Source organism: Aulonocara sp. 'chitande type north' Nkhata Bay, linkage group LG22 (assembly GCF_057382095.1).
Source record: "Aulonocara sp. 'chitande type north' Nkhata Bay isolate Kocher_YH1m ecotype deep benthic linkage group LG22, A_spYH_male_GT1.1, whole genome shotgun sequence".
NCBI classification, from domain to species: domain Eukaryota; kingdom Metazoa; phylum Chordata; class Actinopteri; order Cichliformes; family Cichlidae; genus Aulonocara; species Aulonocara sp. 'chitande type north' Nkhata Bay.
In genome coordinates, this window is record NC_141364.1 from 23,016,984 (window position 1) to 23,035,102 (window position 18,119).

Genomic DNA, 18,119 nt, shown 5'->3' on the forward strand with positions numbered 1-18,119 from the left:
AGTAACTTTTGTGCCTTGATGTCAAAGCAAAAAAAGTGTCATGTCCAAAAATGTATCGTCCTAAAAAACACAGAGGACAAAGTATTGTCCTTTTAAAAGTCATTAGAAAGGTTGTGGATTATGCTGGAGAACACAGGGGCAATTTACTGTGATGCATTACTTACAGGGATAGCTGCCAAGATGATTTCCTGAGTGGAAAAGCCTAATAAAATAGGTCCATTTTTTCTAAGAATAAAAGGACACTCAGAGAAAAGTGTAGCCAGATCATATAATGTCACTCTGTCCTTTGCTGCACTGTTTATGTCCTTCTGCAGGACAAACTTGGTCTAAAGTACCTTAAAAAAAAACCCTGGTCCTTTTAATTGTTGACTCACTGCCATTCTTGCACAAAAACAAGCTCAGTGCAACAGCCACTGCTACATTACAAAAATCAAACAGTTGTGTGATTAATGAGACAGCAGTTCCCCATTTTCAGTGTAATAACACCGTAATAAAATACAGTATTAATTATATATATATATGTGTATATATATATATGTGTGTGTGTGTGTGTGTGTATATATATATATATATATATATATATATATATATATATATATATATATATATATATATATATATATATATATATATATAATCATTAAACAGTAGCTTATCTGAAGAAGCAGGAGAGGCTTGCATTTTATCAGCTTTGCATTAACATAATATAATGACTGTGGACTCCAGGGTGCCGTTGCTCATAGACCTGAAGCACAATTTCTGTAGTCTTATTCTGACTGAACGAAGGTGTCACTCTTCTATCAAGCGTAGGAAGAGATGCCTGTGCTTTGACAGTTCACTTTGGTCATTTCATTAAAGGGATGCGATCATATTATTCTCCTGGGGGCTCTTTCTGGTAGACATTTACACATTAGCTTAAGGAGGCCTGTGGTGAGGAGATAACGGCTTTTACAAAGCTGGAATCCTTAATGTTTTGCCTCACTGCAAGAGTTCCCCAAAACACTGCGATTCTTCTGTATTTTTGAGAATATACACACTGCAGACCACAGCTGCTGGACATGCGTCATCACTTAAGTTTGGAGCATTTGACACGTCCACCTCCATCAGCTCCATTTGTATTAGACATACATTTAAGGTTGCAATATTTTATGACCTAGGCAATGTGGTGGGTAATGGTGCAGCAGCTGGATTCAGATGTCAGATTATTTATGTTTAAACTCACAAGTGCTGACCACAGGGAACATCAAGCAATGCTGACATAAATACAGCCAGTGAGCACCACTCAGCAGCCACCTGATCTAAAGTTATTGTGTTGGAGTTTGTGAAACTACACCCTGGGGTTTCAAATGCTAAAACAAATCCCTTTTTTTACGTGCGCTCAGAATAGTGGCACAAAAATAACGCCATATACATGAGCCGGGTCTTTCGTGAAAACATTCAATGGTGATTTGTGGCATCCCGTATGCAGAGAATATGAATCCAATATTGAATTTCAGCATTTCATAATTAGACCATAAATCTGCTGTCATGGGGGAAAATTATTGTCACTTCAGCCAGTTTTCAATCATGGTTGGTGAAGCAGATATTTGGCATCATATTGGGCCTGAGCGGAGATAGATGACCTGCTGTCATGCTTGCACAAACTTGAATCTGCTTGCTAGAAATATATCAACACTAGTGTTTCCTTTCAGAGTTATCTGATGAATGGACACATGAATGTTTGTTATTTGCAGAAAATGTATCTGACTCAAGACGCATTGTGCAAAGGCATTCAGTATTGTGAGTCCCCGTTGCACTTTGTTAAAAATGATACAAACAGTGCTTTTCCTTTGCTGCCATCTAGTGTTTGATTTCAATAAATCCTGCCGCTCATTCAGCCTGATAAGGCGCACTCTTATATTTTGATATTTATGACTGAATGTTTCCTACGCAGATTGTGTGGTGTAGTGGGTTAACAGGTGAAGAGAAAGATGACTCCATTCACTTGTGACAGTTTGATGGCTTTACTAGAAAGAAGTTCATGGTCGGTTTTGAAATGTTTGTTCCTTACGGGTTTAATTTAAACACAGTACTTTCACTGCAGGCATTCTTGGTTCCCGAGAATAGTGTTTTTTATACTACTTGTCCAGTTCTGCAGGACTCACCCAGCACTTAGAGGTGTTTTTGTATTTTCCTATTGCGCCATTTAGCTGTTAGCACAAGTTTGTCAGGAGTCTGCACCGTTCCTTCGTTTGAGGAAGGACAGAGTGCAAGCAAGGAGAGGGAGGGATGGGCGGCCTTTGTTTTTGTTGAATTTTTGTTTGGTTGTTTTTTTTTTTGGGGGGGGGGGGGGGGGGGGTCTATTCACTTCTACCATTAACAACTGATTGCATGTCCCCTGTTATCCAAGCTTCATCAAGGTCTTTCTCAGTCAGATTTTTTACTTGGAACATCAAAGGCCTTAACAACCTGGTGAAGCGCTCTAAAATATTTTCAGATCTAAACCCAGATATAGTAATTTTTTTTACAAGAAACACTCCTGCAGGATACACATCATTTCAAGCTCAAGTATTCATCAGTTGGGGAGACCTTTCATTCAGCTTTTAACTCTAAAGCCAGAAGAGCAGCTATTTTAATTAGTAAGAAGGTTCATTTTACAGTTTTTAAAATAATAAAGTATAAAAAATGCTAGATTTCTTATATTTGCTGGTAGTGTATTTCATACTCCCATTTTATTAGTAAACATTTATGCTCCAAATTTTAATAACCCAGATTTTACAAATAACCTATTTAGCACTCTTCCTTTTATTGATACCCATTGTTTAATTCTCGCCGGGGACCTAAATTGTGTAATGAACCCAACATCAGACCGCTCCTCACCTCGTATCTTTACTCAGTCCTCTATGTCAAAATCAATCTCGGACTTCATGTCTCAAAATGGGTTTGTAGATAATTCTGGCTCTTAGGCCTAACAAAAAGTCATACTATCATACGCTTATGGCGATCGAATCTGACTCATCAAGTAAAATCAGAACTTTTTGAATCATGGTGGGGAAAGGTGAATCTCCCAATACGTTCAAGTACACCATGTGTTAGGCTACAGCTTGTACCGTTTAAAGTAATAAACAGAGTCCATTTTTCAAAATCTTGTTTATCTAAAATCTTTCCTTCAATTCTAGACCAATGTGACAGATGCCAAACCTCCCCTTGCCATTTAAGCCACATGTTTTTCTTCTGTCCAAGTTTGCACAAATTAGCCCCTCTAATTGCCATATTTGGAATTCCAATGACCCCTCTTAATATATCTCCCCAGGAAACAGATCTTGGCTTCCTGTTCCCTTTGAGCTAGGCACAGTATTCCACGTATTTGGAAATCTCCCACGTCTCCATCTGCATCTCTATGGGTTAATACTGTAATAATTTTATTTAATACTGCAATGCTTTTATTTAATGTAGACATAAGATTTAAGTGACCCCCCCCCCCCCCCTTATAAATGAAAGAAAAATCTTTTTGTTTTGTTTTTTCTAATTTATTTAATTTTTCTTTAACTTTCTGTTCTTGTGTTGGTATGATGTTTTGCATATTTCAATTTGTAAAAGTTAAAATGGTTGGAGAAATCTAAAGTCATCTAAGATGCATAAAATGTGTATAAGTCCCCCGGCGGGCACTGGTTTTGTAAAGAGGACATACATACATATGTTTTCATGTCAAAACTTGTCCATTTCTCCTGGTTTATGCTTGGGCAAAGAGTCAACCAGAATCTTGGGGAGAGACTCTCCGATGTTCTGCCTGTCCCAGCGTGCCCCCTCCATGAACAGACCTTTGATATAAGCTCCGTCCTCTGGCTTTTCATCCATTTGCGACTCTTCCGTAGTTACCTGGAATACAGCTCAAAGGTGTAAGTATAAAATATCTTTAGATCAATCGGAGTGAATATGACCAAAAACACAGAGGGAAGTTAGAAATAGAAATACATGCCTCAAATTCAAAACTGGTGTAGTCAATGGGGATGTTGTACTTCCTGGCAAAATTCTGAAGCTGGAGAGCCACAAGACGTGTAGGTTGGCCGTTATCTATCTAATTCTGTTATGACAGACAATAAAAAAATAGTCACAGCTAAAATGCAGGACAATAGATCGTTAGTAATAATACATATTCTCAGTGTTTTTGCTTGTACTTTTTCTGCATGCATTTTTTCTGAATATCTGAACAATAACTGAAGACCTAGCAAGCTGCACATAGTATGCTGCTGACCTTCAACTCTTTAGTATGTGCAATGACTTCATCTACTTCATCTACCTGCATGGCATCACAAGTTAATGCTACCTGTTAAATCGGATGACTTCCTGCCTCAAAACAGCGTTCATAATTCTGGGCTGTGGAGAGAATTTAAATGGAAGGTGGTCATGAGATATTTTAGAACCCCAGAGATAATTGCCAAAATGAAGCCTACAAATCCTGACACCTGCTGGTGAAATTGTGGTACTTATTTAGGAACCCACTCACATATATCCTGGTCATGCCCAAAAATCTGCTCATTTTGGAATGACATATTTAAAGTTCTCAATACAGTTTTCCAACAACCATTAACAAAAGACCAACAGCTAGCCATTTTAGGAGTATTACCAAATGGTTTAGCGGGAAACAATAAAAAGTATCTCTTAAGAATCTTGCTTACAGCAGCACTAAAGTGTATTACTATTAAATGGCTGAATCTTGACCCACCTTCATATAATATGTGGATTGATAAAGTAAGAGAAATTTACCAAATGGAGGAAATAACATATGCTCTGCGGATTCAGAGAGAATTGTTTACTGAGCGTTGGCGACCCATACATGCTTTACTGTTTCAATAATTTAGCATAGGTCTGTTTCGTTTTGTTCATTTATGGCTAAGATTGTCACGTGTTATTTAATATTACATAAAGTTTTTGTTTTTGGGTTTTTTTGGTTGTTTTTGTTGGGGTTTTTTTCCTGTAACTGTCCTACTTGTGAACATTGACCAGTACAAGTTGCAATGTTGTAAATTATAATAAAAATTGAGTTAAAAAAAACTGTGTTCATGGACTCTTCATACTTGACTGGGTATTTATCCATCACCATTTGCATGCCAAAGTCTGTGGGCAGCTTAGACAAGATGTCCTCTGCAAGCTCATCTACTAATTCCTACAACACAAACAGACAAGAGCATGAAGCCTCATGATACCACCCAGGCAGTTGGGTGGTAACCCCCACCCAACTGCCTGCAAAGTGTCAGCAGTACTCCTTCTAAGAGCTGATTGGTCTCTTGATTGTCCTTGGTGATTTCCGCGTTACTGTTAAGTCTGAACACACAGGGATCAGCAGAAATTGGCAGGCTTCAAATGTAGTCTACATAAGTCTGGAATACATAAATATATTGTTTTTGTATTCAACTCTTTATCAGATCGGACTATCATGGACAGACTGGTTCTCTAAGGCTCAAGATAATCTAGATTTAATTACAGACATATATTACATTTGCTAATTAAAAACAAATTAATCCTTCTGTCATGATGTTTTGTTAAGAGTTTGAGTTTTGGCTGCTCCTCTTTTATTTAATTGTTATCCTTCTCATATTTGACATTTTCTCAATGTCAGCTGTGGTTGTTTGTCTCCCCTTGTTGTTTCTGTGTGCATCTCAGTGACATTTACTTTTGTGCTTTTAAACTTTCTTTCTTTGTGTCTAATTGCTGTACTTTGTTTCCCACCTTTTTATTTTCCACCATAGTTGCTTCAACCTGTCTTGTTTTCTGTCACCCCTCATGGTATATCTAGTCCTGTCTCACCACTATAATTTTGTCTGATGAAATACTTCTATGGCTGTATCATTTGTCATGAAGTTAATTAAATAAATGTTAAGTGTTAAGTGTCTTGCACCATGGGTCCTCCCTTAAAACTGCTGGTGACACATAACACCTCTGGGTTAACAATAAAATCTGTGGCTATTGTGTTCTTTTATTAAATGCAACTGTATGTACTTTGGGAATAATGGCCTGATAATATCGATGCTCCATCTAATATCACTGAAAATTATGGATATCTTACAGTGTAGAGTTAACAGATGACAATGTCACAAAAAAGGTCACATAAAAAAAAAAAATCACATTTCCTCATTTGCTGCTGCTCATTTCATTGGTGTTAACTGATAACCTGCTCAGTAAACTGCTATGTTGACTCTCACCTGTAAGGTATGTAAGGGCCTCCAGTGGAACCTCTTCATATTCATTAAGGAACATCTGGAGCATGGAAGAAGGTTAGGCCGAACAGGAGCTTCTGCCAAATGACCTGTTTCTTGGAACCACCAAAAAAGTCCGGGTCAGAGATGGGGATGACTCTGGTATGAGTGCAACAGGTTGGCTTTAATCCCTTTAGGAGGCTTGTTTGTCATTTTCAGCCCATTCTGCAGGATATTGACTGGGAACTTATCAGATGGGTAACTGGTTAACGATAACCTGAGTGGAAAAGCATAAATGTATAATTTTGGTTTTTTATGTTATTGATGCAATAAATTAATAAAAAAAAAATGTAGAATCTGCTACTTAAAGCTTGGGTGTGTCTTCTCTGGAGTAAAGGTTTCCTCACAGAGCCGCTCCAAAATGGGCATCCAGCTGGTGGCTCGATGACAGTTCTGCAGTACCACCCAGGTTCCCTCCTTGATGGCTTTGTCAATCATTCGAGCTGCTATGGGTCTCTGCCCTTGAACAAGGGAGATGGTTTGGGTCTTACTGCCCCCCATATCTAGGTCAAATTTCAGCAGACCTAATGACACAAAGCCAGACTTTATTAAAGCCTTTTATGATTCAGATTTATAATAAAAGAGTCTTTGTAGCTCCCTTCCAGGCCAAAAGCAGGGGGTTAATACCGACGGGAGTTAAACACAACAATGCCATTGTCTGTGGAGAACGAGTCCACTGGCAATCTCGCAATTTGCCATGCCCTGAAGCCACCTGGCTACTCTGGGTGTTAGTGAGGGTAAAGTCCTCAGAGCAGGGGATTTTCTTCTCTTTACATACAATATGCCACTGTGCCTGGCATTCTACACGATAATCTACAGTAAAAGCCCCAAGGTAAGACAGACAAATATGATACAAACCCGATTAATGCTAAAACTCAGGCACACATGACCATACATCTGAACTAACAGTAAAAATGAGCACATCATATACGTATTTTCACATACCTAATTTCTAGTTGCCTTGCAGCCTCTGTCCACCTATCCTTCTTCCCCCCAGTCCTCCTATTCATTTCTCTGCCTTGATCAGTTTCTGAGAACACAATTCGATGTTGTCCTCCAGTTCGTTCTTCTTTTTAATCATGGCTGACAAGTCATCATTCAGGCTCTGTAGATGGTCTTGCACTTTTTTTTCTTTTTTTTTTAGCTCAGCTCTTTTCACAGCCAGCTTTTCCATCTGCACAACCAGCTCATTCTCAGTCAGCTTCAATCTTTACTTTTTGGGGGCTACAACCTTGGCTACACACTCATAAACCTCCGTTGCCCTGACCCATTTGCAGAGACCCTCTCGGGATTGTGTGAGACATTTTCATTACCTCTCTTAGGAAAGATATTATTCTTTTTGAGTTTGATGGTTTTGGGCCGAGGGTGCTCATCATACATGTCCATGATCAGTTTGCGGTAGAAGACATCAAACTTCTTACAACTATTTCCAGTTATGATAACACCAAGAGACCATACCACAGTGAATAGGAAAAGACCCTGCAACCACATGGCTATCTGCTGGCTGACAATATTCTGTGTGGTTTCTGGTGCACAAATTTCATCTGGTGTTGACAGAAATGTTAAAACAAACACATACACACAGTGAGAAATATGAATACATTCTGACCAACCAATTATTAATTAGAAGTCATTCTTACTAACCCATCATGCAGGAATACAGTTTGTATAGGCTTTGTGCCAAGTGGATAGGATCTTTGGGACAAAAGGTCAAACCATCAAAGATTATCCACCGTCAATCTTCTGAGGTGGAGATAGGTGGAGATGATCCCTGAAGGAGGTGGCCAGGACACCATCATGGCTGACTGGATCGAAGCAACCATACAATTGATCCATGGCCTAGGGGTTGATGATGCAAAGATTCACTGCAAATTCATCCATGAACTTGGCTAAATGGAGATAATTTGCATAACAATTTAAACAGAGGAACAAAAACATAACATAAATACATTTAATTAATCAATAGCTTGCAATGGGTCAGTCTGAAGCAAAAATGTGGCGGTCAAAGAAACTTGCTGGCAATCATAGTAAAAACTGTGTATACTATAAACTGTGAATATTTGCCATTGTAAAGATCTCCAAGTGCAGGAGTAAGAACTTTATAGACAGAAGTCTTTCCTCCTAAAGGATCCCCTACTATCATGAAGCCATGACACACCAACATCATCTCATACACCTGTATATACAGTAAAATTTATTCTGCAAACATTTATAAATTTGAATCAATACCTGGATGATTTTGCCAATGAACCATGGAACAGGCTGGAGGTTAAGCTTTGCAATGTTGTCACTGAGTGCTTTGAGGAGGTGGTCATAGTCTGGATTTAGAAGGACAACTCCAGGAAATAAATCAGAGATGATGCCGTGCAGGGAGCAGCAGGAGAATGATATGTTAACATGCCCTGATTTATAGCTAACAGACTCAGTCTATCAGTGGACGTGGTACAAAATCTGACACCTGAAACAGTGGCACATCCTGCGCCAGACATTTGGCCATGTTGACATCCATCAGCCCTCTAAGCAACAGCACGCTTGCATTCTCCTAGGGATATTTCAGCTTTAGGTTCCCTGCTGCAGTCAGCACAGATTTCACAGCTCGCATACCGTAGTCGTAGTGATGCTGAGAAGACAGCTGCTCAGAGCACAAACGACAGGTGGCCACAATCTTCTGGGCCAAACTGTCAGTAAAATTTGAATTCAAATTCAAATTCAAATCAAATTCAAATTCAAATTTTATTTGTCACGTACACAGTCATACACAGTACGATATGTAGTGAAATGCTTGGACAACTGCTCGTGACCTAAAGAAAACAAAAAAGGAAAAGGCTATGAATAAGATAGGAAGGGTTGAATTAGAGGGTTGTTGTTTTTTTTTTTTACCAAACAAGTCTTCTTCTTAAAATAATTTTCAGACCAAAACATTTTGTGGAATATTTTCCCCATGAAGCCCATAGAGAATAGTGAGATTTCACCAATGAGACCATAGTCTGGCGCCATCATAGCCACGGTATGGAAAGAGCCTGGAAGACTAAGACTGCCAGCTCAACATACAGTATATTTTATTCACCTTACTGTTTATATTATATTATGTTAACAGTGTTGTTAGCCTGTATTAACTGTATAACTGTATTAACTGGTCTGATATGTACCTTTAGGTTGTCAGGAAGCTCAGCCCTGCCAGCATAACCAGGGTTCATGGTGATAAAGACAGATAATGAAATGTCCAAAATTAATTGAGTATTTCTCTGCAATTACAAACTTTGTGTATACAATCATGGTATCAAAATAAAGCTAACATTTGTGAAATTTCATCAGATTGATAGACATGACTATAAATTTACGCTACAGTAGGATGTTTTGACAAAGTAGGACGTTTTGTCAGAAAACCGGTTACATTAACTCTGAAGAATTTCTGGTTCTGTTTTGTTTGTTTAGCGGACTTTTGCGCATTTAGGTAACAGCTCTTTTAATCATGGCTTGTTTTCCTTGTGTTTGGTGGTTGTAGAAATGGTTTATATGAGATTTTAGCTGAGATTCAGAGGTTTCTGTGGATACCACACATGTCAGGACTTCTATTTCTGACCCCGTGTTATAACCGATTAAACGTGATCTCCTTCTTTTTGCCCCCGGTACTGGGGCGTGGGGCTTAACAGAATAATTACAAAAGGGAGAATAAAACTAAACATGAGGAACCAAGAACACAAGACTCTTTCAAAATAAAACAGGAAACATGTGGACATGACATGAGCAACATGAAAACACAGAGACAGAAAATACATGACACAGAAGACTGGGACAGACTTACACCAGGGGACACGAAGAGTCTCATAAGCAGACATAAAAGAACCTAAACTATACTGCAATTCAAGGTAATAATAATAATAATAATAATAATAATAGACTTAATATTATTTCATAAATAATCAAAAAATACAAAATAACTAATTAACCCTCAACTTAAGAACAGCACATGAATAGAACACAATATAAACATAAGAAAATAATACAAAAATAATACAAAACGCTGGGTCACAGACCCAGTCCCTGACAGAGAACCTGCTGAGCCACCACAGAGGGCACTTCCACCCGTGACACGCAAAAATCTATATTGTGAGTAGACTTGTAAAGACATTTCTATGTAAATATGTTCGTATAATAACAATATGAAGATGTACTAAAATTGTTAAAAAAAATACTGAAGTGCTGTTCACACTAAATAGAGCAAACACTATTCCCTATTTAGTGATCTATTTAACTTTAAAATTTTCCATCTTCTTTCCCTCTGACATATCAAGGTTGTACATTTCTTCTTGTTGTTTTGATCCCTCTAACACCCCAGGACCCACCTGTAAGCTCGAGGGGGAGAATCTGCTTCTAACTGCGTATTTTAGAGGAAGACAGCATTTATACTATATTAGGTTTAAATAGGGTTCGTTTCAATTGTAAACTGGTTCTCATTTGGCACAAATGTATCTCAGTCACGCATTCGTACACACATTTGGCCTAATTCTTTACCTCAACACGATTAAATTAATTCAAACATGCCCAAGCTCCCGACTGAGCAAGTCCTTTTAAGAATTTACTCATGGCCTTGTAGTCCAGACCATCTGATCAATTGAACACCACACACTAGTGTCACAGGTGTATGCTAGAAGGGAAACCCTTCTAAACGGGACGAGCAGCAGGGGATGATCACGGAAACAGAAAGACATGTAATACCCGGTTAAAATAATTAATAAAAATATATACTTTATTTACAGCATAAAGATACCCCGATCAGGGAAAAGAATAATTTTTAAAAAAGACATAAAACTAAGGATAACAAAAGTGCAGTCCTCAGTCCGCGAGCTGAAGCCCCCAAGGGTCCCAATCAGTCTCCGCCACACTTAAGGCCACTAAAAGTCTGCCGAACTCCACCAGTGGGGCCAGGCCAACAGTGTCCTCATGTAGTGTCCTCTGCCACTCTGTTACCGCTAGACACAGGAAAGCAGCGGCAGTCACCCTTCCTAATTTACCGGGGATGTCTTTATGCATTTTAACAAACGGGACTTACCCCGCGAGGGAGGAGCTCCAAACTCCGCTCGCCACTGTTCCATGCCTTAAGCTTTTTAGCTGGCGTCTTGCTACCACCTGGAATAGTCTGCCACCCACGGACCGAAGGCCCTCTCTCCTGCGACTGCGGCCGCGACCTTCTGCCTTCGGCTGGGTCCTCTTTTTATATTTTATAGCATTGCACTTCAAGCTAAAACCATAAGTGACCAAACCAACTGAAAGTTATCTATAGCAGCGATCAGTAAGCTGTGTGATGACCAGACGGGGGGAACTGCCCAGATATTCATAGCCATATTTCAAGCAGGTTGTAATCATCCGCAACATCACTTCTCCATCCTCCCAAAAGTAACGCAACTGAAAAATCCACACAAAGTCATTCAGTGAGGAGATACTGTCCTCTGCAAGTTTTGCCACAACATCTCAAGCTAGGAGAGAAAAAACAAAACAGGTTAAACACAGATAACATATTATGTTAAAACAAAATCTAATACTTTTGATATTTAGAAATTACCATGAACATCAATCGCAGTAAGAGCACCAAGGGTTATCCTTGCCCCTCCAGGGAACTTCCCACGCACCAGGTCTACAATGTCAGCAATCTGGGCATTGCAATTCTCCACATAGGCCTTTGGAAGATGAAACCAATAAAAACAAATGTAAAAGAAGTTTTAAGTTTTAAAGAAACCCACACAGTATCATTTCATAATTGGATTTTTTTTTTCAACTTTTACATTTTTTTAAAGACTGACAGGCAGAGGGTTGGTCTGGATGGCTTCAGACACTTGGCTGGTCTAATATATAGAAGAGGCACAAATAAGAACTTGGCCAGGCCACTGCAACACCCACTTCTTCCGGGGAATCTACATGAAACAAAATTCAGATAAGTTTGAACTCTTGATAAAATAACTGAAAACACTATTTGAATATTTGAATCAGGATGATAGGAGTTATAGTATTCTTTAATCATATTTTACAACCCCTCTATATTTTAGAGGGGTCTATCATATGCTTTCTCTAGATCCACAAAGACTCAGTGCAGCTCCTTCTGACCTTCTCTATACTTCTACATCAACACTCTTAAAGCAAAAAAATAATCTGGCATGAAGTCGCACTGCTGCTCGCTGATCATCACCCATCTTCTTAACCTAGCTTCAACAACTATTTCACATATCTTCTCACTTTATTGTGTTTTAAACATGCCGAACACTTCTGAGCGTTGGGTTCTCCACTTGCAGCAACCATTTATATCACTACGGTCGGGCACCTGGTGTTCACGCGTGACCCCGCCAAATTGTCTGTCGCTCGGGAGGAGTTTGCGACCATGGAGCGCCTGGGCATTGTGCAGTGTTCGACTAGTGCCTGAGCTTCCCCATTACACATGGTGCCTAAATCTGACAGTTGGTAGCGACCTCAAGACAGATACATTAGCATTCCTTATTCTAAAAACAAGATAAAGAGTAAAGTAAGCATTTATTTTGTTAGGAAAAGATTTGATGGGCATACAAGTCAGAGTAGCATAATCGAAGAGGAAGCTGAGATGCCTGGTTGCCTCATCAACCTCGTCTATCAGCTTGTGAATGGTCACATCCCTGGTGTTTTTAATGTACTGGTTAAGAGACAGCAACTCTTCTGAAGTTTCCGGGTGCCTCTGACCATCTTCGTAATTTCCTCATACATTTTACATATCCCAGTGAAAAAAAGGACAGCTGACCAACCATTTTTCCAGCAAACCTTAGAAGTGATCATAATAAAAAGTCACAAAATATGGCCTCTGCACTATGTGAAGTGAAAAACGGCAAAAGTATAACAATGTAAATCAGATATGAAACAGGAATCTATTTTATGCATATGAAATATGTAAAATAGTTAGTAACACAACACATGCTAACACTGTTTTGCTGTATACCTTAGCTTGAGCTGGATAAATCTTCTCCTTGTCAGAGTTGATATTTTGCCAGTAATCGCCATGTCCTCAGTAAATTCCAGCTTTGCTATGCCTTCAAAACACTTATTCAGGTGGGGTTGGACACACAGGGGGTATCTGGTCTGTGAAAGAATCTCCAGGAGCTCATCATTAGACGGAAAGAAGAATCTGGAAACACAGTGAACAAAGAAAGCTGAAACAGCCACTTGAGAAGATCCTTAACAGTATTTCTAATATTAGTAAATTAATTAAGTAACTCTTCCATATTTATTTTTCTGTATTAATGTAAGATTTTCCTACAGGCATCTACAGCACTGTAGATGCTTCTGCTTTACGTTAGTTCTATTTTTTTTTTTTAATTTTATTTAGCAAACATAGACTGTCAATGTGTATTTTAGCCTACAAATGGGAGTCAAAATAGCTGAAATATCAAATATCTGAAGGTACTATCAGTGCTACTGATAGTGCCCTTGGAAAATAGAGCCTCTTCTTTTCCAGGTAGGTATTGAGGCCTTTTTGAATGTCATCCAGAAGCACATTGGACTCCTGCAACTGTTCCAGCATGTTGGGCTGGCCCGTAGCCACTAACACACGCGTATCCTTAACCTGGAAAGTGTTATCACACAGAATTCGAAACAAAATTCACGAGATCCAATTACAGAAACTAAAACGCCTTTTGACAGTGTCATAGGGATTATACCGCCTCCGTCATGATATTGTTCCAGTAGCTGTCCACAATGGCAAACTTGCGTCCCTCCTCAGGCATCTGGGCAACGATGTCCTCTGAGCTGAAGATGGGCTCAAGGTAGAGCCACATAGCCTGACACTTCAACATGGCATCTAGTATGTCCTGCATGAATGAATGAATGAATGAATGAATATTCTTTATTGTCATTGTCACAGGTACAATGAAATTGAAAGATGTCTCTGGTCAGTGCAACATCACAAAAGATAAATACTTAAAAACTATAATGATAGGATATAAAAGATAGAAATACATATAAAATACAGTATTCTCATACCGTAGATACACCCAAGCAATCCAGGCCTAAGGCCCCATACAGACATAGCATACGTCCTGCAGCTTGTCCTCCCATTGCTATTTAGGAAAGTATCAGTAAGAATAACACAACTGCATTTAAAATGAGCTTTTGTTGTATCTCATAGTCATAGCATTTCTAATGTAGAATTTACCAACGACTAAATTCAGATAAATGTCTTAAAGAATAAATACAAGACTAGAGATGTACATAACTGTAATATTAGCATGGAAGAGCATAAAAATGGAAATTCAGAAAAATATACACTAAAAGGATAAATATATTGTAATTTCGTTGCCTGAGGCTGTGCTTAAGCAGGTCAAGTAATTTTGTTCTTGTTGGAAACAGAGCTTGCATATCACTTACTCAGACCGCTTTTTAAACGGAAGTGCACGCTAATCCCACAGATGTTTGAATTTGAATTTTAGCAGTGCCAGTGCCCCATTATTACATCTAGTACGCATTCAAATACAAATATTAAAATCAAAGTAAAACACCTGCATCCATTATAAAGCAGCAGGAGTGAGCCATCTGCAGAGTTTCATGTTTATGTAATTACACATTAGTCACAGTGGCACTATTTTTGCATGCAAAATGTTGGAACAACATGAACAGTAGTGCTGCTGCTTTATTCTATAAGCAAGGAGGGAATGAAGAAATCATGTCTGCTCCATATCTAGCAAAGCCTGTTCTTTGTTGATATGCTGTATGGAGGAAGAACAACAACAATCGTGCAGCACCCTCTGGCCTTACAGGATAAAGAAAGGTCTATGTTTTAACAGGTACAAAAACTATTTAAGCTACATTACCAAATGAAAAGATAACATGTGTACTTTAAGGGAAGTAAGAATGTAGCCTCTCTGACCTCCAGCTCAGTGACAGCGTCCACCAGGTTGGTAGTGATTTGAGTGAGATTTCTCACATTGTTCTTTATTTCCTCCATGTTCATCAGTTTCTTTTTCTTAAAAGCCAGTATCTCTTTCTGCACATCTTGCAGCCTCTGGTTAAAGCTAAAGACCCTGAAACAGTCAAATGGGGACAGGGCAGTCAGTTTGAATTGTTGGTATTTACATTAAAAAGAAGCTGGGAAAACAGACAGTAAAGCTGCATTTCTTACCTTGTTTGAAGGTGGTCCTCAATCTGTTTTCTGTTTATTTAGACTTGCTCTGCTGTCTTCAAGCTCAGTCACGATCTCTTCTGTAGTTTTTGGGGTGCCTCTGACCATCTTAGTAATTTCCTCACTCTTTTCACATATCCTAGTGAAAAAAAGGACAGCTGACCAACCATTTTCCCACCATACCCTAAAAGCGATAACAGTAAAAAGTAACAAAATATGGCCTCTGCACTATGTGAACTGAAAAACTGCAAAAAAAAAAAAAAAAAAAGTGAAACAATGTAAATTAGATATCTATTTTTTATATATATGAAATATGCAAAATAGCATTTTTTGTGTTACTAGCTAACACTGTTTTGCTGTATACCTTAGCTTGAGCTGGATAAATCTTCTCTGTCAAGGGCACTGTCTCCTTTTCAGAGTTGATATTTTGCCAGTAATCGCCATGTCCTCAGTAAATTCCAGCTTCGCAATGCCTTTAAAACACTTCTTCAGGTGGGGTTGGACACACAGGGGGTCTTTGGTCTGTGGCAGAATCTCCAGGAGCTCATCATTAGACAGAAAGAAGAATCCGGAAACACAGTGAACTGATGACACTGTAATTAATAGATACACTGTTTTTAATTCTTTACAATCAGATGTTGACTTTCCTTCTTTCGTAAGAGAATGCTTTCTTTTTAGATCATATATTTCGATTCTATTGTTCTAATTGTATTAACATATAAATATATTTGATACTTTTTTGTATCCGCAAATTATATTTGTGTCAATTTGTCCATTTTCTTAGCTGCTTATCCAATATAAGGTAAAGGGGTTGCTCAAGCCTGTCCCAACTGTGACAGTACATCCTGGATAGGTGGTCAAAAAAAACCTTGTCAGTTTGTATCAGCAATGCAAAGAAGACATTGTGTACTTTGATGCTATAGTAAGAAAAGAAAGTGCTGGAATGCCACCATACTATGTGTATGAATTGGTTGTCAGAAACCCATCCAAAGGTGCACCTCCTCTTCCTGTTGCTACATATGTCATGTGTGACCATATTACAGCCTCTGTAACATACTTCTTGCAGGCCTTTCAAACAGATCTGGTGAGAGCTTTTGTAAATCGGGCCTACAAAAGGCCTGTCATGTTCATGTGTGATGGATCACTAGTACTCCTCTGATCCATTTCCATCACATTCTGCAGAACAAGTTGTGAGGATCTGCTGCAGAAGAACTTTCTCTTGCTCACTGGCAAACATTCATCACAGACATTCAACGTTCCCATTCCCAGTGTGTGAATGTGTGCGTGAATGGGTGGATGACTGGATATGTAAAGCGCTTTGGGGTCCTTAGGGACTAGTAAAGCGCTATATAAATACAGGCCATTTACCATTTTACCATTTTCTTCATCGGTATTTGAGCCACGTCATGAAAAATGCCAAGGACCTTTGTAAAAAACAGTATGCACATTTACATCAATAATTCTTTGAGAATATAACATTTCTAATTTAAAGGTACTACTAACAGTGATTCCATTTATTTCTTTCCCCAGCATTCCAGAGAACTACAGGCTTGGAATGCATCTATTTGGGCTGCTTGCATGTTGTGCTAACTTAAAAGACATGGATGAGGTTGTCCATAGTGCAGCAGTAGTGTTTCGCAGTCCTTGTAGTGGAAGGAATATAACAAAGCATTACAACAACCTGAAACTCCTTATGCAAAAAAGGGGGACCCTAGATGTGGATGAAAAGACTGTGATTGCTGAGGACTACAAAGTTAACTTATATTTATTAGTAAAGTAATATTAGTAATAAGTGTTTATTTGTCTCTGTCCCATAACAATTCATTACTTTATATTATTAAAAATAACAATGTATTTTTAAAACTCAATAATCTGTTAAAAAAAATGAAATAATTATGAAAACATGCTTTCATATGTACATACTTTAATGAATTTAACATTGCATGAAAGTAAGAATTTTATTTTATTTTTTTTGCTTTGTGATATTACTGATTATATATAAGTTTTACAGACTGATGTTCAGAACGCCCCCTTGAAGACCCATTTCCAGGAAATTGTTGACAGTGCAACACTGGACTGTGAGGGTGAACGAAACCTCTTTTATGCCGAAATGTATTTCAGGTCTGGTAAATCACCTTCTACCACATGCAACTTTGTGGTCAGCACTGATGCTCGGTACATTTTATTTTTTGTATTATTTTTATAACTTGTCATTTATAAATAACTGTAAAAGTGACAACTCAGTAAAGATTTGTCAGTCAGTAGCTTTTGTTTGTTACTTATATTTCTGAAGTATTTGGATGCTCCTCAGGGGATCTTGGACGTCATGGTACTGATCCTGATTAACTCCATGGTGACATTCAGCAATCCAAGAACCAGGTATCATGAAGAGAAGAATAAGTGTAAAAGAAACAGAAATTGTAGATAAAATTGAAATACATAGATTGTTTAACTCACTAATCAGAATGTTTTTTTGTATGTAATTTGTATAGTATATTTTTTTTTCTCTCATTTCTTTTCTAAATGTACTTGTATATTGTTCACATGTTGAAATAAATTACCAATCAATCAATCAATCAATCAATCAATCAATCACTATGTACTATTACATTACATCATTTTACACAAGACAACAGAAGCCAGCGAATCATGGAGAAAAGCCAGTAGGATATGAAAAGAATCCGTATCCAGAGAAGGAGACTGACACGGCTTGATGACTTTGTTGACATATATCAAAAAATGCACGATGC

At 38.3% G+C, this 18,119-nt stretch overlaps 1 pseudogene; it reads right to left on the minus strand.

The window, feature by feature from the left end:
• Window positions 1–3,604: 3,604 nt before the first annotated feature.
• LOC147304212 (dynein axonemal heavy chain 3-like) overlaps window positions 3,605–18,119 on the minus strand; it is a 28,687-nt pseudogene continuing 14,172 nt past the window's right edge.